The sequence below is a fragment of the Anomalospiza imberbis genome, chromosome 5 (genome assembly GCF_031753505.1).
Source record: "Anomalospiza imberbis isolate Cuckoo-Finch-1a 21T00152 chromosome 5, ASM3175350v1, whole genome shotgun sequence".
NCBI classification, from domain to species: Eukaryota; Metazoa; Chordata; class Aves; order Passeriformes; family Viduidae; genus Anomalospiza; species Anomalospiza imberbis.
The window spans coordinates 40,923,956-40,950,035 of record NC_089685.1 but is presented as its reverse complement, the minus strand read 5'-3'; the positions used below and the strand labels follow the sequence as shown (position 1 = coordinate 40,950,035).

General features: G+C 34.3%; 1 protein-coding gene across 2 annotated transcripts in view; it reads left to right on the top strand.

The window, feature by feature from the left end:
- The window catches only part of MGAT4C (MGAT4 family member C), a 325,047-nt gene that overhangs the window by 263,014 nt on the left and 35,953 nt on the right, over positions 1 to 26,080 (top strand). The window lies entirely within an intron of this gene.

Here is a 26,080-nt window from a genome sequence, read left to right as displayed (position 1 = left end):
GGGTGCTTGGTGTCTCTCAGGATGTTCACCTATCTTCACTAATTATAGCTGCATGTAATGCTAGCAGAAAATGGTAATATCAACCTCAGAGACTTTTGAATGAAAATACTGAGTGTCAGAATTCAATGACCAAACATCCAGAATTCATGCTGTGACATCTCATATTGAAATGCTCCCCGTTTTCACATGATACGTCTACTTATAATCTGCATATGCTGATAATTATTAACAATATTTGAAAAATCACCATTTTTCCATTTTATCTTAACAACTTCTCTCCCTTGATATTTTTCCTACTTTTCTACTGTTTAATCACAATTTATATACTGAGTTTACCTTCTGTACTCTTCACTGATATTTATCCAAGTAAGCAATTATACGTTTTGGTTAAATTTTGGCTGTATTTGGCAAACAGTACTTTAACTTCTACATCATTTAGATTGCTGAAGAAGCATAATTATTTTCAAATTATTTAGACAATAATGGCACAAATAGATACCCCAGGAATTATCCAAGGTGGTTATTTAAAAAATTAATTTAATTTCTGTCTACAAAACAGTTTTTCAAAAGTTAACCTTAAGGCTCTTACATTATTAAGTAGCCAAAGACACTCAGTAACAGTATTTTTTAAAAGTCTTTTATACTAATAGATTATAAAGCTATTTTTGCTCTGCAGTGGTGTAGCAGACATGGCTATAAGTGTAATGGAAATACACATTTGCATACCTAATCCACACTGTTTTATATTTGATTAAGATTTTTCCATCAATACATCGCATCCATGGGAAACTAAAATGAAAAGTTTAATTTGCTGTTCATTAAAGAAGTGTGTACACATTTGGTTTATCATTGTGTTTGGGTTTTTTCCTCATAATGTTCTTCATTGATTTTTTTTTTTCTTCATTGCAACTACAGTTTGATTTTTCAAGCAGACTCTAATATTTACCCACTAGAACTAAACTTTATGTCTAGGAAATTAATTATTTAATAGTTAAATTGTAAGTAGACCTGATAGTGGCATGATTGCTCTTGAAAAGGCACATTACAGATGTCAAAAGCAACTGTTTCTTACAAATATAATGCCAATCTTCAGTGCAAACCTGAGAAATATTCTGCTCCCTTTATTAATCTTCAACAAAACCTCAGTCTTTAAACTTGCAGCACACTTTCCCCAAATAGACACATACTCTTTCCACTGGAACTGGTTCATTTTTACCTGTCCTATTAACAGTTGTACTGTCAGGTATTCTCTCTGTTTATTAACAAAAATCTTAGGCTCTGGTAGTCAGGAAACTGGTAAGAAATTTACAGTGCTGTAACATCACATGGAATAAATGCAGTTTGGTAAAGATGTAGTTTACAAAAATGTTATAGATTATGGATGAAAAGTTGAAAACACTAAGGAAGAAGGGAAACTATTTTTAAAATAAATGCTATATCTGCAAAATAATTTTAGGATGCACTTTTCAGTTTTACTGTGATATTCATTAAAGTTAACTTTAGTAAGCATGATGTATAATACAAATGACTAAACCTTATAAAGCAAAAGTAATGCTGGAACACTTCAGTAGCTTCTCCATGTCATATTGAAATTACTGCTTTCCAATCAATAGGCAGTTTAAGCTACAATTGATATTCTGAAGCTGCAATACACAATTTGTGCTATATATATTATATATTCAAATCATAGATATGAGCTCTAGAGAAACAATTACAATACATGCAACAAATGCATATTAAAAGGCAAATCACATTAAAAACAGTGCTTTAAAAGGAAACATAACCCAGGCTTCAATTTTGCACCTGCAGGCTTTTCCAGAATCAACAGGATGGTCACATAATTGCAAAGGAGATGATTGTGTTTGTTGCAACTGTAGAGATAGTTAATTTTCAGGTTCAGTCATCCAGTTACATATTTAAATGCTGTAATTTGTGTCAACAATTGCTAATGTATACAAGATTGCTAATATAAAATTTATTTTGCTTTTGCCAACTGGACCTTAATATCTGTGCACTGTGTTGTCTTCAGGAATGTTGTTGGTTGAAAGAAAGAGAGATACTTGTAATGATATAATAAAAGGAGATTTGGTATTTTCTTCTTTTTTTTGGAGACAAATATGCATTTCTGGTAAAATTTCAAATTATTCTTTATTGCATTTATGTAAGCTGAAAAAATATGGGGTTTGATATATAAGAAATTCTTGGGGATGCAGAGGGTCCAAAGTGGGTTAAAGCTACTTGCAAATTTTTTTTCTTCCAGATTTCCAAAGTTGGAATTTTCTTAGACCATTTTGACTAATTCCATTTCACCCCAGAAACTGGCTAGCTGCTGTTAGCCAATTGACTGTAAGAATATTATTTCCACAGACCAGCTGTGGTGTGTTGAAGGTGCTCTCTTCTGTGCTGGATACAAAAACCCCTGTGCTATCAACAGACATCCTCCAGTATCCCCTACTCTAAGACAGCTCTGTACATAGCCCACACAAAATCTCAAAATACTGCCTTAAATTCAGCAGAAGGTTTAGACAAAATGTTCTGGAGCTTAATGAAACACTATTTTTTAGTGAAACTTGGCTTTGTCAGAAAACTTCCAGTGAGAAAAATTTACATTTCATGTTCTCTGACCTGTGAGTCGCCTCTTGTAATATTTTGTTAATAGTTATAAGGATCATAACTATGAACATGGAAGACTACCCCGTGATTACCCACACTCAAGCTTTTTTGCAACCGATAAATGGATTACCTACATTTGCAAACAGTTGGGTTATTCTGAGTACAGTTTTGTCTTGGTCTTCCACATGACCAAACCACAGACTACTTACTTAAATGAAACATGTTAACAAGAATATTTGACTCTGTGTTTGCTAGTTATTCACAGCTACCAAGCCATAGCTCAGCTATAGAAAGATGAACATGACCTCTTTAGGAGAAACAGTGATTCTGCAGTATGGAGGGATGGTAGCTTGCCACCCCTCAGTCGTATGCTTTCTTAAAAAGATCTCTAAGAGATCTTTATGTCACACAGCCCTTTTTGCACAGATGTTTCTGTTTTGAGCCATGGAAATAGCTGATTTTCTGGGTATTCAAAATATTTTGTTACTGTCACATGAAAAAGATCACAAGAACTGCCTACTCAGGTATCCCTGGACTTCAGTTTAGAATTAAAACCTGAGGTTGAAAATAAACAAAGAACTGTCAGGGCAGATTAGCTGAGGTCCCATACATGTTTAGAGATCATGTACTGCAGTGGCTACTTGCCACGACCTCAAGCAGTGGAGATGCTCCAGCTAGCACTGCCCGTGTGAGGCCGGGTGGCCACCACGTGTGTGGGCACTCCAGGGGAATGGCATCTGCCACCCTGGTAGTGCTGAGCGCTGTGGCGTGGGTAACACAGCTCTGGTAGCTTCACACGCTGAGAGGAGACGAAGAGACGAGAGGAGGACACTTTGTTTGTGAGCCCAAAGAGTCTTTATTCCCCCAGGTGGGGCAGGAACAAAGGTGCTCTTGGGGTGGGTGCAGTGACAAACGCCAATGAAACAAAGGTGGCAGCAGATTAAATAGGGAGTGGGCAGACAGGGGTGTAAACCTGTTTTGTCCAGTGGGGACAAACGAGAGACAGGATTGACAACCCACAGGGAGTGAACAACCCTGACTGATGGGACCAAATAAGGAGAAAACAGGGAGAGGTGGGAAGAGTGACAGGTACCCAGGGATCCGAGTGGCGGAACTCTCGGGGTAAACAACTTGGAACAAACCACTGTGAGGAGAACAATGGGGGAGTACAAGGAACAAACCTAACTAACATTAATAAAACACCTGACTAAATAAACCCAGACCACAACAATGTACATCACCAAAAAAAGTACAATAATCAGAGAACTGTGAAAGGTTATGGAGTCTGCCTATTATCCAGAATAAAAATATTTTAAAGCAGTCAAAAGTGTTCTGGAAAATGATGGTTAATATACTGTCATCACTCAGGGTAGGATTTAGCAGACAGATTACAACACAAATAGGTATCTAGTTAGCCAGTCAATATTGTCAATGTTACAAACAGAATCTCAAAAGCCGTTTAGTTGATCAGCCGCCCAAACACAGGACTGAATTTCCCAGAGGTATCCGTTGTCATTGCAAGCACTGTGAGACATACTCTTGGCCTTCAATTAACTCTTCCTTTCAAAAAGATGAGAATCTGTAAGTTTAACTGTCTTTTAGCTACATAAGCATGATTCACGTCTCAAAGGGTCAAAGATGGCACCAAATTGTAATACTCTGGAATCTCATCCTAAATTACTTTTTACTGATCTGCTGGACTGTTACTGGCTGAACTGCTCCTTAACCATCGCTGATTATGTTGAATATCATGTGGACAACTTCCCTTCAAGAAGGCACCTTGTGTCATTTTCAGTGCTCTAAGTTATCTGCAATGTCTTTTTGGATGCAAACACAGTGCAGAACCTATAGAAGAGCAAAACCCAAGTAGAATGGCAGGTGGAAAGATTCTTGAGTGAATAACAGTTGACAGTATTTAATTAATGTGCAAAGAAGCTAATCTCTCACTCACATGTGAATATATCCATACAGACATCTTCATCTGTAAGAACAATCTCAGTGTCATGAGGTTTTTGGAGTACACTTTTTTCCTTAATATGTGAATTTGTATGGAATTCCTTTACCTGAGGTGAAGGCAGCTGTGCTTAGAAAATGGGACAGACATCCTGGTGAGTAAAAAGATCTGATCTTTAGCAGATGTAAATATATACAGCTTTAGTGTTTTTGATACTGATTTAGATCATATGGGAGCTGATTGAGTTATGACAAAATCACTCAGTGTTGTCTGAGGTCTGTATTCTGTGACAGTAAAAAATGTAATCTGTCATATAGCAGAATCAATTATCCTTAGAACCCAAGAGAAAAAAAAATTGAATTGTCTTCCACTTAACTATTTTAACACCATTTATTTGCATACAAAACCATAGTTCTTTAATCTTTCAGAAGTCTAAAATCAGGTATTTCTTGGAAAGACATTCCTCAGAATTATTTGAAACTAGCTAATTATGCAAAATGTAAGAAACCAAAAGGCAGTAATTTAAATTATGAGATAATATTTTTTAGAAAGCAAGCTGTTTGCTTTACTATTTAAGAGAGAAAGAAATAGCTAATTTTGTAATTAGGCATTGCTGATTTTCTAATAATTATAAGAAATACCTTGATAACTCTTCACTCCTAATAATAATGGCATTTACTCTTAATATTATAGCTCTATTTGTTCAGCTGTAGAACCTCAGTAAAAATTAATTCATAAAAGATTTGAAGTGAATTCTTTTTAGTTTCTGTGATGTCTTTTTCATATGCCCCAGAGTGCATTATTTGCTTGTTTCTTTTATAGAACATTTATGAGTACAAATAAACAAAGCAGTTTTGAATTGATTATTGTCAGTTTATTTTGTTTTGATATACAGTTATGCAGGTATGAAAAATAAGTGCATGAAATGGATTCATATTTTCCTTCAAAAGAAAAAGCCTACAGTTTTATACTCTCTTTGAAGCAAGGTTTTGTGTACTTGATGAAGTTACTGAGTATGGCACAGACTAGTGACCTGAATCATTAAATGCTGTCAAAAAGGAGCAATGTTTTTCTCACAACATCAATCAAATGGTAATGCCCTCTGACATTACTCCTAAAGGACTTTGGAAACTATAGCAGACAGCTATGGGATGCTTTATTATTGTACATGAAATGCTGAGCAGAATTTTTGAGTGGGCAAAGGGATTACATGGTGCACCATAACACAAATCTTATTTTAATAGAATTTCATTACTTTCATGTAGAAGCTGGATAGGACACGTAACAAAATCTTACAATTTTTATCCAGTCTCTGGGATCAGAAAACACCAAACAATTAGACTGCAGTTTAACTTTCACAGTAGGTGAGAGTTAATTAATAAAGCATTAATGATTTCCGACCCAAAGTGGTATGGCCAGGAAAGAAATGCTTTTTACTTATTAATTAATAAAAATATTAAGTAACCCCTGAAGACATGCCTCAGCTTTTGCTCGGTGCTAAAGTGTTTCTTGGTGCCACTCAAATAAATACAAAGTCAGAGATAGCAGTAAAGACAACTTTCAACTTTTCTGACTTTTCCAGCTCTTCAGCTTGATCCAGTGCTGAGATGGTTTCTAATTTATACCAGCTGAAGAGCTACCGAGACCTTGCCTTTCTTCACCTCTGGCATTTGTTCCAGAAACAACTAGAACTGACATGTCATGAAAAATTTTCAATATCATCTTTACAGCCCCAGAGAGATCTCTCTGCTCAGGGAGCCCAAGTAGTCCCTAAGGGCATTTTCCTGCACTTAATTTAAGCAAGTGGACTAGGAGCTAAACCCGGTACATTTTTCTTACACCAGAAAGACTTCAAGTTATGGAGAAGTTTGATCGATACTGTAATAAATATTTTAGCCTTCCAAATATAATTTTTGCCTATGATTAACCATCTTTTTCTTTCTGTTAGATGAAACATAACTTACATTTATGACAACTATCTATATTTGTAATCAGAAACCTGGCTGCCACAGGAAATTATGTGTCATGAGACAGTTAATTTTGCATTCTATTTTAAGTGGAATAAAAATTGTCTTTCCTTTATATGGTCAGATAACATCCAAAAGTACTCTGCTTTTCCTATACTGGACTTCCATTGTTAGTGGAATAGTGAAAAGAGGCTGACACCTGAAGACTGCTGGGAACATGAAACACATAGGCTGGGATCACAAAATGATTATGAAAGCATGTAACACCAATATTTGAATGAATTTTACCCCTACCTTTATAAAATGTATTAACTGCTGATTAATTCTAGTAAGTTTGTCTGGCTAAGGTATTTTAGGAATGATTTATATAGCCAGGATTTGAAATAAAAAGAAAAAAATTTAGTGTTTTAGAACAGTGTTTTAGAATTAAGCAGGACTTGATTTTTAGTAAATTTTTATAACTAATTTGCAATAAATTGCATGAATGCAAACAACTATGCAATAATATTTTTTAAGTGGTCTCAAATATGTATATAAATTTTGTCTGCAATTGGAGATGGTTACCATTCAAACCAAAAAGCAACTGTTTTGAAACAAGATATTTTTTCATAATCAAAATATCTACCTACAGACTTTCCAGAAAATCCTTTTTATTTCACTACACCTGAAGCCATAGAACACTGCTATAAAATGAGGGGAAATGCAACTACCTGTGAAAGTTAAAAAAAAAAGTACAATGCCTAAAAAATATTTTTTTCTTTATAATAAATGGTCTTTTATTCAAAGAGTAATGTGTATTCTGAGACATAACTAAAAAACTCAATAGGAAGTTACAGCTCTTCTGTGTTTGAAATTTTTATAGCAATGATTATTTTTAAAAATTAATAATACACAAAATGAATGGCAAAATCTACAGTTATCTGCAGATACTTAGCATTGCCATTCAGTGACAATTATGTAACTATTCAACAGGTATATTTTTTTAATTTATCTGTGGGGGTTTTTTTTGGTTGTTGTTTTTTTTTGTTTGTTCGTTTTTTGGGGTTTTGTTTTTGTCTGAGTATGGTAGCTCTGGGAAGGTTCAAAGAGTCATCTTTTAAAAAAAGGTTGTAAGAGTCAAGTCTTTTTTATGTACTTCCATAAAAGAAGGTTAAAATGCTTTAGGGAATATTCTTCTTGGTATGAACATGAATAATTCCCATTAGCCATTCTGGCAGTGCAGTATATGCACAGAAGATGGAATGGATTTTTTATGATGACTTTTTAAAAAATAAATCAAGCTGGTCATTGTTTGTTTGCTCCTTGGAAGATTTACTACTTAAAGTGAATCAATTCTGATACAGATTGATAAAGTAACACTGGTAAATAGATTAAAAACAGGAAGAATTTTGTATCTTTTTAATACAAGCTTTAATAAGCTCATTTTACTGTGAGTCTAATAAAAGAATTATACAGTTATATACTACTCTGATTATAAAAAATAACTTATTGAGAAATCATTTACTAAATGTATACATGTATGAGACTATTTTGCAAGTAAAATTGAATAAAGGTTTTACTGAATATTGTCAGAATGTTTAAATTGAGAGGAGAGAATTCAAAGTTATTGAATCGGAGAGCCCGTTTCCTACTCTCACACCAAGTTGATCCGTTGCCTGAAACATATTTTGTGTATTCTTTGGTAGAATATTGCTTTGATATAACGTAAAGAATGTTATGTTTTTATTTTTGCTGTCTTGAAGTTTACCATTTGAAAACATCTATATCTTCTTTTATTCACATTTATAGAAAATAATTTTTACATGTTATCAAATGGTTGGATTAAAAGCAGTATCAGCTGCTTCCATGTGAAAATTCATATTAAATGAAGACCACTACCTTTACTACTTTGCTTGTGGTTTCCAGTTCAGTTGTAATGAGTCAAATCTCTGACTTCAATTTTTATGCTTGATTTGGTTTTTAGTCCCGTCTGGGCTTTCTTGATACTAAGTGTGTTTGTGCAGGAATAAATTTGCGTATTTGTTCCTAAAGTCATCCTGGATCTGCTATACAATGAAATGGTAAAAAAGCATGAATAATCATAACCTACTACAGCTCTGCCTGTTTGTCTCAGAGGACAGATTTTTTTCTGGTTGTAGTACAGCATTAACAATCTAGGAAAGCTTATAAAAGAAAGAATGTGCCTTACAGGTGTGTTTCCAAATAAGTATCAATCAGATTCTTCTGTGACTTCTGATTTTCTGTTCAATTTTTTTTATGGTAGTCTATAAAAATAAAGGTAACATTTACTGAAGTACAATATTCACAATGGCAGAGAGAACCCTGTTACAAATTCACTTGTATGATTGTAGGATAATAATATTAATAAAAAGAGTGTCTGAAATGAGCACATTTACTTACTTAGTTTATTTCTTTTCTTGATATCTGAAAGGATTCGGATTACTTTTTTATGTTTCTGTCTGTGCCCTGGGGGTTTCCTAATAAAAAAAAAATGGGAAGTCTGGTTGATCATGAGCTGTATCCAAAAGACTGTGGAGAGGTATCTGTAAAGCACTTCCAGGAATGTCATGAAATGTTGCCACTGGTTGTGTAATTAACTTCCAGTTATGTCATTGATGGTAATGATAATCTGACAGGAGAGAAGCCTCTTTTTTTATTCTTCTGATTTTACTTTTATATGAAGAAATAAAAAGAAAGAGGAGCATATATTATCATCAAGCAAAAGAAACAATGAGAAATTTTTCTTAATGCAAATGTGGAACTATATTTGCTCACTTCATTTTTAATGTTGCAATACGGTAGTGTGCAATTGTACAGGAATTATGAAGAAAAGGTAAAACTGAGTAATGGGAAGAAACTATTAAAACTAACTAGGAATAGGTCAAGATTAGCATGTTTTGTATCTGGGGACAGACAAGTTAACAGCTTGGCATTTCTGAAGCAGTCAAAATTTGACAGGTAGTAAACCACAGACTAAACTCTGAAAGAAAAGAAAATCCTATTTAGAATTGTATGCTTTACAATGAAAATTTATTACGGATCACCTATTAAGCTTCATCATTTGAAAATCCGTATAAAAAATTCTTTTAAGGGCATAATCCCATTTTTTCAGATAAAACTTCTCTTGACCTCAATGTCTGGGAATATATTAAAATAAAATTTCCACTGTCTGACCTATTTATGTATGCTAGCAATGCATGCAATTGAACTAGACTTCATAACTTTCTCCCCATTAGGATCAAGGAACAATTTGGTTCAAATACATTGGCAAATACTTGTTGCAAAACAAATAATAGACTATGGACTTACGGACTTGCAAATGTCAGTGTGAAAATAACTATATATATAGAGACTGTCTCCAGACTGACCCTACAATGGTTTACTGTCATTTCTACATAAAATCTTAAATACATTTCCCTGTGGAGCTAAAACAGAGGCCTCCTCACAGAGGCCCCCATAGCTTCCAGTGCCAGTGCCATGCACCCAGAACAACATGTAGAAAAACTTGAACAACTATAAAAATGGTGGGACTGAGAAAGATGTAGTGATGAAGCCTACAGGTATCGTAGGAACAAAAAAAAAAAAGTCCTTTTTTATGATCAGTGAATTAAAAAGGAAAACAGCAATAAAAGATTTACATAGGAGGCAACTGAAGTAATTGAAGGCTAGTAAGTGCTGGTTGCTTTTAATCAATTAAAAATGAACCTGTATGTGCTAGGAAATGAATGTGTTTCTTCATGACCCTACATGGAAGCAAATGTCTTAAACACAATGAAGACAAAATAAAGGAGAAAGAAAACATACAAAACTTCTGGCAAAAAAGGTCTATGAACCTTGGTCTTTGTTCTTCCCAAAATCTCATGATTTCCACACTGACTTGCTCTATAGTTTTGTGTTCTTTAATAGAATTGCTTTTTATATAAAGGCAGATAAATAACTAGAACATATTCCCTGGTATACTTTGTAATTGTAATAGCCAGAGGATGATAGAAATAGAAGGAAGTCCTTTTTTTGAAAACTAATGGGAATATTTAGTTTTCATGCTTCTTGGAAAAAGAATTAAACACAGGAATATTGGGATAAATAATATGATATGTGAAAAAATAAGCCAAGATTTGAAATGTTTTTATTTTTCCTGCAGAAAAATAACTATTTATGGACTTGTCCGAACTTTCCCTGTCTGTCAGAGAGAAAAGACTGGTCAGGATGTGCTCACAGACAGACACTTTTTGACAGCTTCCTTCTTATGTTTTATGCCAGATAATTTGTTTAGGTTCATCCAATCCCTTCCTTGTTAATCAGACACAGCTCTATTTCAATTTTATACGTTTATCTAAATAACAATATTATTGATTGTTTGGAATTTTTTTTTAAATCAAATTACATTCTATAAAATTACCTGTAATTTCTGAATTAAATACATAATGACAGATTATCTAACATACAACACGTGCCCCCTTTCTCCAGCAAAATTTTGGGAATAATTTTTTTTATTTAATAAGCTTTCAAATAGCTAAATATAAAGTCTATTTTTTTATTGTTTCTAGATAATAGGCAGTTGCTGTCCGAGTCTGCCATTTCAGATTTAACATTTTCCTTGAGCTGTGGTTTGCCATAGATTGTATATTGAGAATGATGAAATACAACAACAATAACAACTACAACAAAAAAAATTTCTTTTGGTATTTCTATACTCTGAAGTCAATATAAATTATATTATGAGGTCTAACATGATATAGAATATAGAGACACCTAATGCTATCTCTGGAGGAAAAAACTTCAGAAAAGTATCAGACTGATGTTTAATCTGAATTTTCCAACTACACAAGAAAAAGACTCTATTCTTATTTTAAATCTGATAGGAATCGCACAATGAATAACTTTAGAGTTTACACGCCTTTGGTTAGACAATTTCCATCCATAAAGCCTATGTTTCTGAAAAAAAAAGGTTTGCCACAGGAATAGATTTTTTTTCTGATCAGCAGTGATTCATTCCTGTGGTATGGCTTCTCTCCCATCTCTCATGTCCCTCAGGTTTCTGTCAGAATCAAGTAGTGTTAAACCCCACAGAAGATATTGATTAAGAGGTGGTGCAGGAAGAATGGCTTATCTTTATATATCTTCAAACATTTTATTGTTGGTTGTGATTTCTGGTTTTGCATTTAAATTATTTTAGGTATTTAAAATGTCAAAAAATAGGGCATATAACTAACAGCATATTCTAAGAACATTGATCTTTATAATTATAGTATTTAGTTGGCATCTTCTCAATATGCTTGGAAGACCATCAAACACATGTTCCAGCCTGGCTTTAGATCAAATTCAGCTCATCGTCATTTTTACCTCTCTCTCTGCCTTTTTCCCACATGTAAAGGGAAATAGTTGCCCAAGTGATGCTTTCTTTTGCTTTGTTTTAAAGCCTGACAGAAAACCAAGCTGCCAATGGGCAAATAAAGTTCTTCTGCCAAGGGGTTAGCAAGCAGTTACTAAGAAAGTCATGGAGTACAGCCATCACCATGAGAGCATTTCTCAGCACATGGGGGAATGATAATTGAGAAAAGTGTCCTGAATCAAAATTGACGGCATGGATTAATTATTTAGAGGTGACATTCCTATGTGAAGGCTATGCAGTACCTCTACAAGCTATTACTTAAATACTGAGGGTTTTCATATTCTTTATTCTGAGAGCTTATATTTTCTACCTAGACACAAACTCTAATGTTTCCCTAGTATTGAAACTTACTTAAATTGATAGCTAAATCTGTATGTCTTTTGATTGTGCCACTCTGCTTCTTAGGTAGTATTCAGATAATCTAAGGTCTGTGACTAATTTGATGTACCAGGTGTGCTTTATCTAATTAAATTCTACAATATTTAGGTATCATTCTGCATGCAGACTGAGTGTATGTATAGAGGAGATGCATGGATAAATAAATTTGTGACTCATATTCTATTCAAAATTAATAGCTTTCACTCTACAATGTGTTAACATCTATCCAACTAAATTAATTAGTAAAATTTTAGTGGAATACAAGGGAAACATATGTGTTACCGTATCACAAGAAGTAATATTATCTCTCTCTGAAGATGGGTTTATATGAAAACAGAAAAGATCTTTAATAAATGGAAGATTTATCCAGCAGAAATGATACAGTAAGACAAGAAGGACATTCATTCTTCTGCAAATATTTGTCAAAGCTGTCTGATTCATTCTCCATGGACAACAAATGCTTTTGAGAATTCTCTGTGATCCATGTGTAAACTATCAGCTTCCCACTTCCCATTACTATAAGTCAAATTCTTCTACATCTCATGATCAGGCTCAATGGCAGTAGCTTCAGACCTTTTATTCTGTCAAGAAAAAAATATGTTTAGCTAATTTAGAATATGCTTTGATGAAATGAACCCAATTAACCTGCTTGTAATACATTTCATATTAAATTGCAAGATTTTTCAGTGAAGCCTGTTGCTAGTTTAAAATTCTGTATTCATTTGGGAAGTATTAAAAAGTGCTTAGGTTTGCTTCATAATAAGTCCTAAAGTCACATTTCATTGCTGTTTTAAGTCTCTTTCAGCTATTTCTTACATTAAAATAAATCTGAAGTAAGTGTAGGAGAAAATAAAAGATTGTAATTTTTTTCTTAATCATTTTCTGTTCCTCATTATCCATGGACATTATTGGAGTTTTAATTTGTTGTAACACCAAAGTTTTACACTTCATTAAATCTATGTGACGATAATTACAGGCCTTATTGATTTCCTGTCTTTTTGGGTGTTCAAGAGCTCTTCAGGGTTTGTCTCCCCCTGAATTGTTTTTTCTCACATTGAGATGTGATTGCTAATCTTTCAAAAGAGAAGTATAAAATGTTTAGGCTCTCTATAGCATGTTTTCTTCTCACTCATGTTACAATTAATTAGATGAACTCACAAGATTTTTCCCATGCATAGAATAATTCAGAATTATCTGTGATAATTCTTTTGTAGCAAAAGATTAAAAAATCCTCCCAGTGGTTTCACAATATGCAGCAGGGTACATTTGCAGCACAACAATTTAGTCTTTCCATTAATTCAGGGAAAAATAACCCAGTTCGACAGATAAGGATTGCACAGATAAGGATTAATGTTCAAAACTGAGGAAAGGACTTAAACTGTTAAAACAGAATGCAGGCAAATAACAGTTGCCTAAATACAAAGCACTAATCTCTTTTAGTTTATTGTCAACCTGATCATGTAACTGTCTAAACTGACTTGGCAGGCCTGATTTGACCTACAAGCTCCATGGAAGTGCAATTCCATCTGCATGTAGGTCTGGAGCAAACCAAACCCAAGCTTGCTGGAAACTAAACTAGTCAGCAGTATGTGAGATCCAAAAACTTGACAGAATAGAGGTATTTCTTTAGGAGAACTTAGAACATATTGACAAAACAAGAAATGTAATAGAGCTGTAGCAAGTAATATTTTTGCCCCTCAAATATTTTTGGAATTTGATATTGTCAGATTATAGTTAAATGTGTATAAAATAATTTTCCATCTTTCCTAATTAATCTGGAAAGCTGTGTAATAAACAATGCAACATATACAAGCTAGAAGAAATAATACATAAAAGAGCAAAGGGAACAAGCAAACAAACCTCTAAAATCTAGCAAATAGCAAGGAGCCTCATCTCTGGACAGACAGGAATGTCAGCTGTGACAAAAAGACAAGTGATTGGATATGGATTCTTTCTAAAGTGATTTTATTGCCTCATTTCTGTTACTCTTTGTCCTGGTTCTGGCCAGAACTTGTCTTTAATTTCTCTGCAATATCCAAGAGGGGGCATGGCTAGGACCTGGAGGTTATTCCATATCACCTCACATAATTTTCTGGGGTAGCAGGAAGTCACTCCATAGTGACTGTGTTTTGATACATAACAAAACTATTGATTTCTTATGAGATTAAATCACAGCACATAAAAACACTGTTAGATATGCCAGTATTCAGGAACAGAAAACAATATTTAATATTGTGACACATGCAACTTCATGGAATCAGTTGGCATTGTATTGCTCAGGACTATGACAATTATGTCTGATGTCATTTGTCCAAGGCTGCCTGTCGACATTCAGTAATATTAGAATATCAGCAGTTTATAATAGCCCCATGCAGTCCAATATTCAATTCTTGTCAGTCACAGTTGCCTCCCCCATGGACAGATATGCAGAGCATAACTCGAAATTTTACTGGAAAATCTCGAGGCTGAAGACTGAGCAAGAAGGGAAGATAAAAGCCTTGGCCTCTTCACATTAGTACATTTATCAATTCAATTCTCATAACCATTCAAATGAAATTCTCATTCTAGAGCAATTAGAAATTATATAAGTAAAAATACAGATAATTCTGAATGTTAGTAGTAAGAATTAAACAAGACCAAATGATTATTTGATCTTCAAACCAAGTGTGTGTTGGGTCTTACATAATATTGTATTAAAAGTGTCAAGAATTTTTTTTATACAACAAAATTATTGCTCTTTTTTTTCTCTATGAATCATAGGAAAAATTAAGATATGTATTCCTTCTGAATGAATTTTTCAGATGAGAAAAAAGATATTTTTTTTACGAATAGAATATGTGTGTATCTTGCTGACACAAAAAAGTCTACTGGATTTCTTCAATTATCAGAAATTAAAGCACACAAAAATACTCTAACAGAGAATCCAGGTAGCCAGACAAGACTCCAGTAATGCAATATTTATAATTAAGCTCAAAACACTGACAAGTGCTCTTGAAGAAAATATTTTTTAGGAGGATTATTATCAAGCTATTATTTCTTCACCATTTCCTTACAAAAATATTTTAAAGACAATATTACAAGATTATGTAAAGTCAATAGATAAAGTCAAACACCTGCTGCTCCTTTTCTACCTGTGAAGATATCTATCCTCACAAAGTTGTGAGTTAGATTGTCCCAAAATCTACTTTTATAAAGAAATACATATTGTATATTTTGACTTTTATTATCCCATAAGTAAATATATAAATAATGTCTAAACACTTTTCCTAGTATATTCTCAAAAATCAGAACTAGACTGTTTTAGTTATAATTCTCCAGGTGCTGCTTTTCCTTCCTTTATTAATGAGAGATATTATGTCTTTCCTTTACCTTATCTCAGTGTATTCTTTCTTTCAAGGATCTTTCTAATATCCATAAAGCCTTAGAATAAAAAAAATCAAATACAGTTTGTGTCTTTTTTTCACCAGGATTTATGGGTAAAATAGTACCCTTATCTTTCAATAATTGATTAAAACTGGGTTTAATATTTTATTTTTTTTTTTTGTATTTATTTATATCCATTCAATCATGTTTCTTTTTTTTTTTTTTTTAATTTGTGCATTTGTGTTGAGTATCTGGTCATAACATTTTCTGTAGAAGATAATGGGAAAAATGTTCCTGTAATTTTTTGCTCTTCAGAGTACTCTGCTTGAATGCTCTTTCTCTCTGATAGGCAGTAGAACTGGATTTTATTTTTCTCTTCTTCTTAGCATGTACTCTATTATCATCTCTAACCTCTATGGTTAGAGAACTGTAACTCTTTTCTCTCCTTAACCTCTCTGACTTTATCCTTACATGACTCCTTGCCCTATATCTTCATACTTCTCTTCAGTAATATATGGATGCTTCTATTTTGTGAATGACCTTTTTGATTTCAGTGCCATCAAATTACTACTGAAACAGTCAAATATATCTCATCTTATGGTTTACCCTTGTCTGTGGGCTGAATTCATTAGCTTTTGTAGTCATGAAACTTTTTTGTGAGTGTCAGCTCACTGTATTCCCTTTTTGCTGCATAATTTTTCCTAAGAGAAATTAAATATTTGACTTACTGAAGTCAACTTTTCAAAGTGCATCATTTTCCTTTTAAGTCCTTTATTAAAAATAACTTTCAATCTTCAGGTTCCTATATTCCTCCATTTTTAAATAAGAAGAAAACCAATTTAGCTGATATTATCTCTTTATAATTGGCTTCAATTACTGAACTGAAATGTTAAATTACAAAGAATTTCCCATGTCAGTGAATTCAGTATATTGCACTTGACAAGCCTTACAACTACTGATCTAAGCTTGTCCATCTCAGTCTTTATGGTTATTCTCAGTTCAGTCAGAGAGAAAGAGAAGGTTTTCTAACCAGGCAAGAGCCTGGGAAACAGTTGGGAAAGAATGTAAATAATTCTCTATCTCTCTTGTTGTTCACATTGTTTACAGATATGTTCTGCCACTGTGTGTCATTCAGAGTGCACCAATGGTGTGAGATGTTTTTACTTTAAGACCAATGAAATTAGTCTGCACGATGTTCTCTATGTATAGAGAGATGCATTTGAATTAAATCAATTCTTTCTTGCCTTCTAATATTAGAGTCATTCTGTTCGCGTCCTGCTCAATGGTGACAAATCTTAAACAGCTTCATATGAGAAAGTTGTTATAAACCTTACATTCTTGCAATTTATAACCCAACTGTGCTTACTCTATGCAATAAATTCTTGTGCCAGTTTTTTCTTCTTTCTATTTGTTTTTGTCCTTCATGTTGCCATTTTACTCCCTTAAAAAATGTTTATCAACACATTTTAAGAATATACTGAGCTGCTTATTCTACTGCATTTTTCAAAAAGAACTTTTAATAGTTGGTTCCAGCTAGGCTCTCAAGATTTGTATTTGTATCATCTTGTATCTCTAGAAGTAGAGTTGAATCAACAAGAGAATGGGATTTGAGACTGAAGTTGACTTTACATTATTAAGGAAGTTTAAGATTTGGGGTTTGGTAATACTTAAGTCTTTTGCTAGTCAGGGAAATCTTGTAATTAAAGTCATTAGTCCACTTGCATTTATTCTGCATTTGCCTGAGAGTTGCTGTGATCAAATGTCTCATAAAATTTATCCACTAATGAGTGGAGAGACTTTTAGGGTAATTTCAGATAAAGATTTTCCAATTCTCCAACAATCATGATGGAAAATGCTATTATATTAATTTCTTGCATTTAATATATGACTGGAGTGAACAGAGAATAAAATTTAACTTAATAGTTTACATAACTGCAGTGACTACAGGGATAAAAATCCCTGTATAACATTAGGTACTAAATGAAAAAAAGAAAATAAGTATTTAGCATTAAATTAAAAAATACAAATAGCAGTGGTTTTACTTACTTTTTTATTCAACTGTCTCAGTTTGCACTAAAGTTGCACCTGTGAGAAGTTTACATAAGCATATTTTTCACACCAGCTGAAAAAAACCTCAACAACCAAGATATTTTTCCTGTCAAGCAGTCTAGCACAAAACAAATAAATACATAAATATTGGACAATATTTTATCTCCTACAATCTGAAAATGACTCTACACTGCTCAAGAATAAACACTTAATATGCATCCTCAGTTTTGGACTTCTGAATGTCATTTACTATTTTGCATTTTGGAAAACTGTCATTACTGGAATCAGAATCAAACATAAGATGTTTTCCAGATAAAACTTTCATTTTTAATAATGGTTTATAATTATTGTCTTTCCCTGAGTGATTTCTAGAAAATGGTGGGTTGTATAAAATGTGTATTATTTGCTCACAAGATAGTATTTCCAGGAAATACAGGGAATAAAATAGTGAAGAAAATTTAGACTCTTCAGCCCATGGGACTTCAACATTCCTTGCTGAGACCAAATGACTGCACAAGAATATCTTCTCTTTATCAGTTCAGTGTTGGTCCATACTGCCTTGTATTCTGAGCTCCAGACCACTTCAGAGTGAGGAAAAACTGTCAGGACCTTAATGCCAGCTCCAGTCTCCTTTCAGGTGCACTGCCTGGAACAGACCTAAGTAAAGGCAGCTGCAGCCCAATACATAGCTGAGACTTTTAGTTTTGAAGTCTTGTACTGAGCACAAATGGTAGGGTCAGAGGAGGTTGAAGGGACTGAGCACAATGTGGGGCAAGAAGAAGGGGAGTTAAGACAGTTCAGGTCTCTGTTTCTCAATACGCAAGTCAGTAATTAAAAACTAACGTTAACTGGTTACAAATTAAATTAAGGAAAATTTCCCAAGTCAAGACCTTTCTTGCCAGCAGCAAAACTGTGAGTTCACACTATATTTAGGCCGAATCAAAAAGGTGAATAGAAAAAGGTATGGTCATGAGACTCGTCAGGCTTGAGCATGACTGTACCATCCTCTGGCAGTGTAGTTGGAGGTTTAGTGTTCTAAAGCTGTGCCACATAAGTAATCAGAGACATCCATTATTAACCATTGATTAGTAGACATGCTTATATTCACTGGTGCATGTTTTCCTCAGTGGCTATCAAAGGCAAAATGATAGTGTAACTTTTAGAAGAATTGCATTTTTTAGTAGCATTTGGGGAAAGCACAGCATGAAGTTTCATATTAAGTCACATAGTGGTGATGAATACCTTTTGTGTCCTGCTTCCTTGAGAAGCCATGGTGCTGCTCATTAATTTCTAATATGGCATTAATATCAGCTAGTGACAGTAATCCTACCACTGGTAGGTTTGCAGATGCTGAGATGTGATTATAGATGTAAAACCTAATATTTTTCTTTCCTCACTCTGGATGCTCAATATTTTTTGAAGAAACACTGAAACACCATCTCCATGTCTCTTTTGATGTGATGGGATTTTAGTGGTCAATTACATGGGACCATAGAGATGAAAAATGTGGTTATTATTTCAGTTGAATTTATAGCATGTTCCAAGTATCTTTAGAATGATAAAAATAAGTTGAACACAGTTTTCAAGACTGAGATATCTGTAAACCCCTAACTATATCACTTGGAAAATTGCCTATTTTTTTTTTCATTTCAGTGTTCATCTAATGTTAAATTGCATCAAAGCTAAGAAAAAATATGAAGATAATAATTTTCATCCATCAGCAATTGTATCTGCTCAGCATCAAGAATTAAATGAAGGGTGTTGATTATCTTCATGTAGTTTGTTTTGAATAAGTGTAGAGTTAAAACTAAACCATACTATGTTTAATGATTTAGGAAATGAGTGGTCTAGGCTAAAGTCCTAGAGACCCTTTTGGGGTTTTTTGTTGCTAGCTCTACTTCAAGTTATATGGTTAAACAGCATTTGTAACTAATAAACTTTTTTTTTTTTTTTTTTACAAAATTAAATAAAATGCTGGTCCTACCCTAACTCTTGGTAAGACTTGGTAAGTGCTCAAATATGGCACTATCAAAACAGAAGCAAGGACTGAACAGATGGAGCAATCATACCACTTCACTAATTCTATAGTATGCTCCTGTCTCATGACTGAAACTAATGTTTAGTATACTTTAGGAGATCGTGTTCATTTTCCCTCATGGGAAATACTTAGTCTTCCTATCTGCAGCAGAATATGCTGGCATCTTGTTCAACAATTATGGAATTAAAGAGTGACTCACTGTTTCTTCAGGATAAATGGAAACAAAATAACTTGTGTCTTTATTGCTATGATATGAGTTCTGTCCCAGGGGCCAGGCTGAGGGTGAACAGACAGTTGTGAAGAGAGTGAGGAGGCAGCTGAGGTATTTCCTACTATTTGACTGCTTGGCTTTCAGCACTAGTACTGACCTTTTAATGCAATTTTGTTTATAATAAGAAATTGGACTATTTTCTTGCCTATGGGTCTATTAGCTGTCTTTTAGAGGCTGAGTATCAAATCAGAACCAAATTCCTTTTATTTGTTTTCCCTGTTTTTTTTCTCTAGAGTGTTGTAGCATTACTGTCTCTTTTATATGTCAACTATTTCCTTCAGTATTGTTTAACTTGCTTCTGGCATCTGAATTCTGATGGCTTAAAATTTCAGAGCCGTTTTTCTTATCATCATTTGTCCAGTACTTAGCTTCATGTGTAGGTAACTATCACAGCCTATGTGATCTTTCATTTCTTTACCTGAGTAGGGAGTGTTGAGTTGAAGTCATTGATCATACCAGAATTGTTGCACATGCCAAGGTAGTATTCCAGTTTTAATTTCAAGTATTCTTTTCATTTACAACAAGTGTTTGAATGAAATGTATTTGTGTCAATTTTTAAAATTTTATAGGCATAAATCTCACTAATTCTTTTACAGCTATTGCTATATAGAATGAATAATATTGAAAAAGTTGAAGAAAATGCTATATCATGTATATTTAATATAGGTTTCTGTGGACAAAAGTATAATATGTTTCTAAAAGTGAACAGCTATATATATATATGTATACATACATCCATATATATTTATGGCCCACTGTTAAACTGAATATAATAATCTTTTGATTCAAAGATAGCTGAAGCTTGTTTTCATAACTGTATGGTATCACAGTTAAAAAAACACACACTTATACTTAGCACGCCAAGTGTTTTCTCTTACAGATTATTATCACAAAGTTTCCTCTGTACAATTGGAAAAATGTTATGATTTAACAAGTGATTTTCCTTCTAGAAGCAGTGATTTTATTGTCTCTTGTGAGAGTCTGCTCAGATTTAGTGAAGTTTATATAACATTAAATATGTTTTTTTCCCTTTCTCACTCATATTCCTTCAAGACTTCCTACCAAAATCACTGAATGTCCCCAAGCTAGACTCTTGCCATGGAGACACAGTGTGGGTTCACCAAAAAGTTTGCTGTCACAAGGCCTTTATGTGAAGAGGAGGTAGAAACAAACTCTTCCTGCCCAAGACAGCTCTGTGGAGCTGAATTCCTCCCAGCCCATAAGACGCTGACAGAGACAGGCATTCTTGATTTCTTTCTTTCAAAACAACTTTCATACAGGCAAGAGGCTATCAGACATTAGTGATGGGATTGAAGGGGAAAAGGACAGATTCATCAGGAAATATTAGACCAATACATGACTCCAAATCTGCTTGTCATGTAAAAATTAGATAGGCAACAGAGCCTCTGTATAAGGTAAACACAACAATGGCATTACCTAGAGAGAAAAAAAGAAAAATCTTTCATAACAAGAAAACTTTCTTTGCAATTCTATGCCTTGATTCAGTAGGCTAGCTCGAATATCCCAGGGAAACAATACCAGCACAAACAGATTAAAACCCAGTCCCTGTACACATCTTAGCAGAATTCAGTTTTGTATTCTCCTGTCATAAAATACAGTGTATGTTTCTGTGAGCCATATTGATATTTTTTACAACTAGATTATTAAGGGCAATGCCCCAGTATCTTAATTATGGATGGTGGCAGTTTTGAATTATGCAAGATTCTTCTGCTGTATTTGTAATTTCTCTCTGAGATTTTACAAAACTTCATACTTGGATGCTTTTTGTTGAATTACATTAGTATTCCATAAGAAAGATAAAGTGTACAGAGGAGTCAGATAGTAATGCTAGTCTCTAAAATGACAGAAAAAATCAGTCTATTTCATCATTCCTCATAAGAAATTTGGACAATTATGTATTATGGCTTTGAATTATGGATCATTTACTCAATTTTTTCTGATATGGTAGTTATAATAGACTGCATTCTGAAACCCTTTCACTAAAAATTTGCAAAACATCCAACACAGAATATTTGTAATTAAACATTAACTTTGAAAGCACTGAAAAACAAGGGCTTTTTAACTTGAATTTCATCTCCTATTTTTAATAAGTGTATATGCATATACATCTCATATATCGTACATATGTATATGCATAATTTAATGCATATGCACATATTTAACTGCACCAGAATAAATTTCAAAATAAACTAAAAATTAGAACTCTTTTTAAACAAAGTGAAAGTTAAAAAGGAAAACTTCTGCGTTTACTTTACAAAATCCACCTAGTCATCCTATTGTATGTTAGCTTGACCATGACCTATTAATTCCCTCAGCAACTTTAAGGAATTGTGATTCTTTCTTTTTCTATAGAAATAGAAATGTCTATAAACTTGAATATTCAATATTTTGTGCTGCTTCATATGCTTGGAAGGGGTCCTAAGGATTTCATTTAACAAAATGTTGGCACGTAACTACTTTTGAGGGCAATGTTATGCTCAGAAATGGTGTTGAAGGCCTAAAGGTTACAGTAGGAGCCTGCATACCCTCTAACTGCCATGACCTGTCAAATTCCACAAATATTTCCCCTGTGAGGCTTAGAGCTTCTGATTGCTTGCAGAGCTCTGACCCCTGATCAACATAACTTTCCAACAAAAGGATTTAACAGAGACAAAAAGCTCAAATTTTAAAGTGATAATAGGTGAAGAAGGATTTTTTTTCCCTTACAGTTATATCTGGCATCTTTATTTGTTTAACTTAGTTGCATCTGAAATTTGAGGTGCAGCTGGTAGTATCTGAGAATTTTCTCTTAATATATCCATCCAGAGTGGTAGCAGGCTGACCAGTGCCTTTGATCTCCCCCCACTTCCCCTTAAGGAAGTTTATATTCCCATTCTGTAAACTTCTGCCCTGTAAATCTGAGTTTTCTAAAATAGGAGAAGTGCTTTCTGACCCACTGAGAATGTGAAGCTGTTTGTGGATTCTTTTAGATATTATGCCTGCTGTATGGTTGTAAAGCATTAGGTCAACAACCCAGAGGATTCCTTTAAAACCTTGGTTACTTTGGAACTGGGAAGCAGAGTAAAGTGTCTTGACTTGGCTGACATGGATTATCTGTAGGCAATAGCTGTTGAACTCAGTTTTCTCAAGACAGACATCAGCTCTGATAGTTTGCTGTCTTGTTATTAAAAGAATGCCTATCTAATAAAAATACTCAGGTTTAAGAGTCATATATATTTTCTTTAGTGTAAACACATGAGAGATTTTCAGGTTATATATAGAAATAATGCCTCCTCCTTTTCCTTAGACAAATTCATCAAGAAGCCTTCAATTTTTTTACTGTTAATACTACCAATTTTTGATTGCATTAACATCTTTTTCCATCAATTATTTAGTTCTTGGCTTTAAATATTCAACTAAAATGGATAATAGTCCACTGTAGACTCCTAACATGAAGCTCTGTGATACACATAAAAGGACTTATAAAAAATATATATATATTTCAGTGATCTTTACCAATGAAATAACTTTTGACTTACAATTTCCATCAATCATAGCATTGCTTTCATTATTTTTCTGAATTTAATAATGCAATTGTAAAGCTATCTCACAATAGCAGTGAGATCTATCTACAATCAGTAAGCATTTAGCATTTTGACTTTCTAAATATATAAATATTCATACTTAGAAATTAGTGGAAAGCTGTTAGGTCATTATGCTGTTCACAAAGAGTCATTTGGGAACTGCAAGACTCTATATGATTCTCATTAAGTGAAATATCTCCAATGATAATATATTATTGTGTCATCTGCTTAAGAAATTGGTATAAATTAGCACTTTAATATCTGACCTAATATTAATCAGTACAATATAAACTATGTGCAAATGTATATCAGGATTAATGGATTTTCCAGTCTTGTCTGAAATTAAGTTTGAAGTACTCTGAAGTACTCTGAAAGAATATTTTAGTCAAAAGTCTTCGTAACACAGGTCTGCATTGTGGTATCCAGTCCTAGCCACAGGATCCAGCTGGATGTTGACACACAGGGATACCATCTCTCTGTACCTCTGAGACCTATATGGGAAGTATATATTTGTAGGCCAGAAATATAAGCATACCACAGTCTACTGGCTCCCCATATCTGGACAAGAAAGGCAATATGGCAGTGGCTTGAGCTGTGACTTACTTGCCTGTTCTCTATATAAACTGAGCAAATTACTGACTATTGGGACCAGACATGTTCCCAAACTTGAGAAATCACTTCAGTCCTATTTGTGTCTTAAAGTAAGAAAGTGAAAAAGGTAATAAAGGTAGGAAAAATAATTGTATCTGGAGTGTCAACATATTTGCCATTTATAAATGTGTATGTTAGCAACTGAATCACTAACTAAACTATTGATTCTGTTGTTAAATGTGCATTCAGAAATTTGAAACACTTCCAAAAAGTTTTATATTGATATACTTCATCCTGGATACCACAATAATTTTTTTTCTAACTCCAGTATGAAGCACATATTTACATTGAGAAGACAGTTTTGCACAAATACCCTGTGAAATGCAGGATGAATCAGAATATAAAACACAGAGCAATGCTTGCCAGCTCTTGTGCATGTTAATAGCCTTTATTCAGGAGTCTGTCTGACTTTAATGAAATTCATGATGCACTTATGTATCAGTGATGTCAAAAGGACTAATCTCAAGGCATTTCTGGAGCAGCAGTTAGCTCTGCTGTTTGTCCTAGTGATGCTATTTCTAATAAGCCTGCAGGCTTGAAGTGCTTTCCATCTTTAATTGTGGTCTTGATTTTCTTGACATTGAGACAGTAGTGACACTGGATTGAGAGCGTTTGTGTTGGTCTCTGCAGCAATGACCTCAGTAATCGTGTCCGCTAGGGCAGTGACAGGAGTCTCAGGAATAAAGGCTTCCCTACCGTTGTCCTGCCTGGGGCAATAAGAGAGGCTTCTTTATAAGATGAGGATTTGGTGCCTATTATGTAGGAAGAGCTCAGAAACTCTTTGCTCCTCTGCCCTGGGCAGAAGTCTTACCTGCCCTATGCCTGTTTTGCTGCACGTAGCTCTCTAAACTCCGGGTTCATGGCTGTGCACAGCAGGACCTGGCTGGTGTTTACCTGTTCTTCCATATCCCAGCAGCTTTTGTCCTGCCTGATGCTCAGGCAGTGTTGCTGAAGGACAGAGGTAACCTACCAATCCCAAGTGGCATCCTATCATTCTCATTTATGTGTTTGGAGCACATTAAGTACAGATTTTTTCTATTCATTGCAGTGCATGATATGACTAAAGGTATAAAGATAAAGTTAATAATCTGTCTCATTTTCCAGAGGAGTCTTCTGTCCCCTAGGTTCCAGCATGGAGCTGCAGGGTACAGCGCCCCCACTCAAGACAGTGTTTACATGATATCTCCATTGGACACAGATTCAGCTCTGAGGTTCCATGCTGTAACTCCAGATCCTGCCATCTATCCACTGAGCATTAAAGAGGACTACCCAGAGACAAGGAAGGGCCATGCTGCCTAACATCTTGAGATTTAACATCCATTACATTTGTAACATCTGTCCATACCAGACACCTATTTGTTGTGTCTTTTCAGACATGAGAGAGAAATACAAACTACTGGACTCTCTTTCTTGGTTCAGTTGCTAGGCCCACTAAAAAGGCTATGTATCAGCAGACTATGATCCGCTGCTGAGTGAACTCTGTTTCCTCTTGGAGCTGCTGGGGTCACAAAGGAGTAAAGGTGACTCAGGATAATGCCTGGAGTGCCAGGGTTCTCCCCCCTAAGAAATTTAGATTGGGCACAGACATTTAAGTCTGTTTTCCTGGGCTGAGAGAAAGAAGGTTAATGAAGATGGTGAACGTTTTAATTTTGCTAATGCTTGAAAGTAGACTCCCCAGTGTGCTTTCTTCTTGCTGTGTGCTGGTGCAGTGTGAGGTGTTGGATGTGCAGGGTTCTGAAGGCAAGAAAAGACTAGAAGTGACCTGTTGAACTTTCCATAAAGGAAATGTGGAATTTTTGCTCCTGACCTGCTGGTGTGTA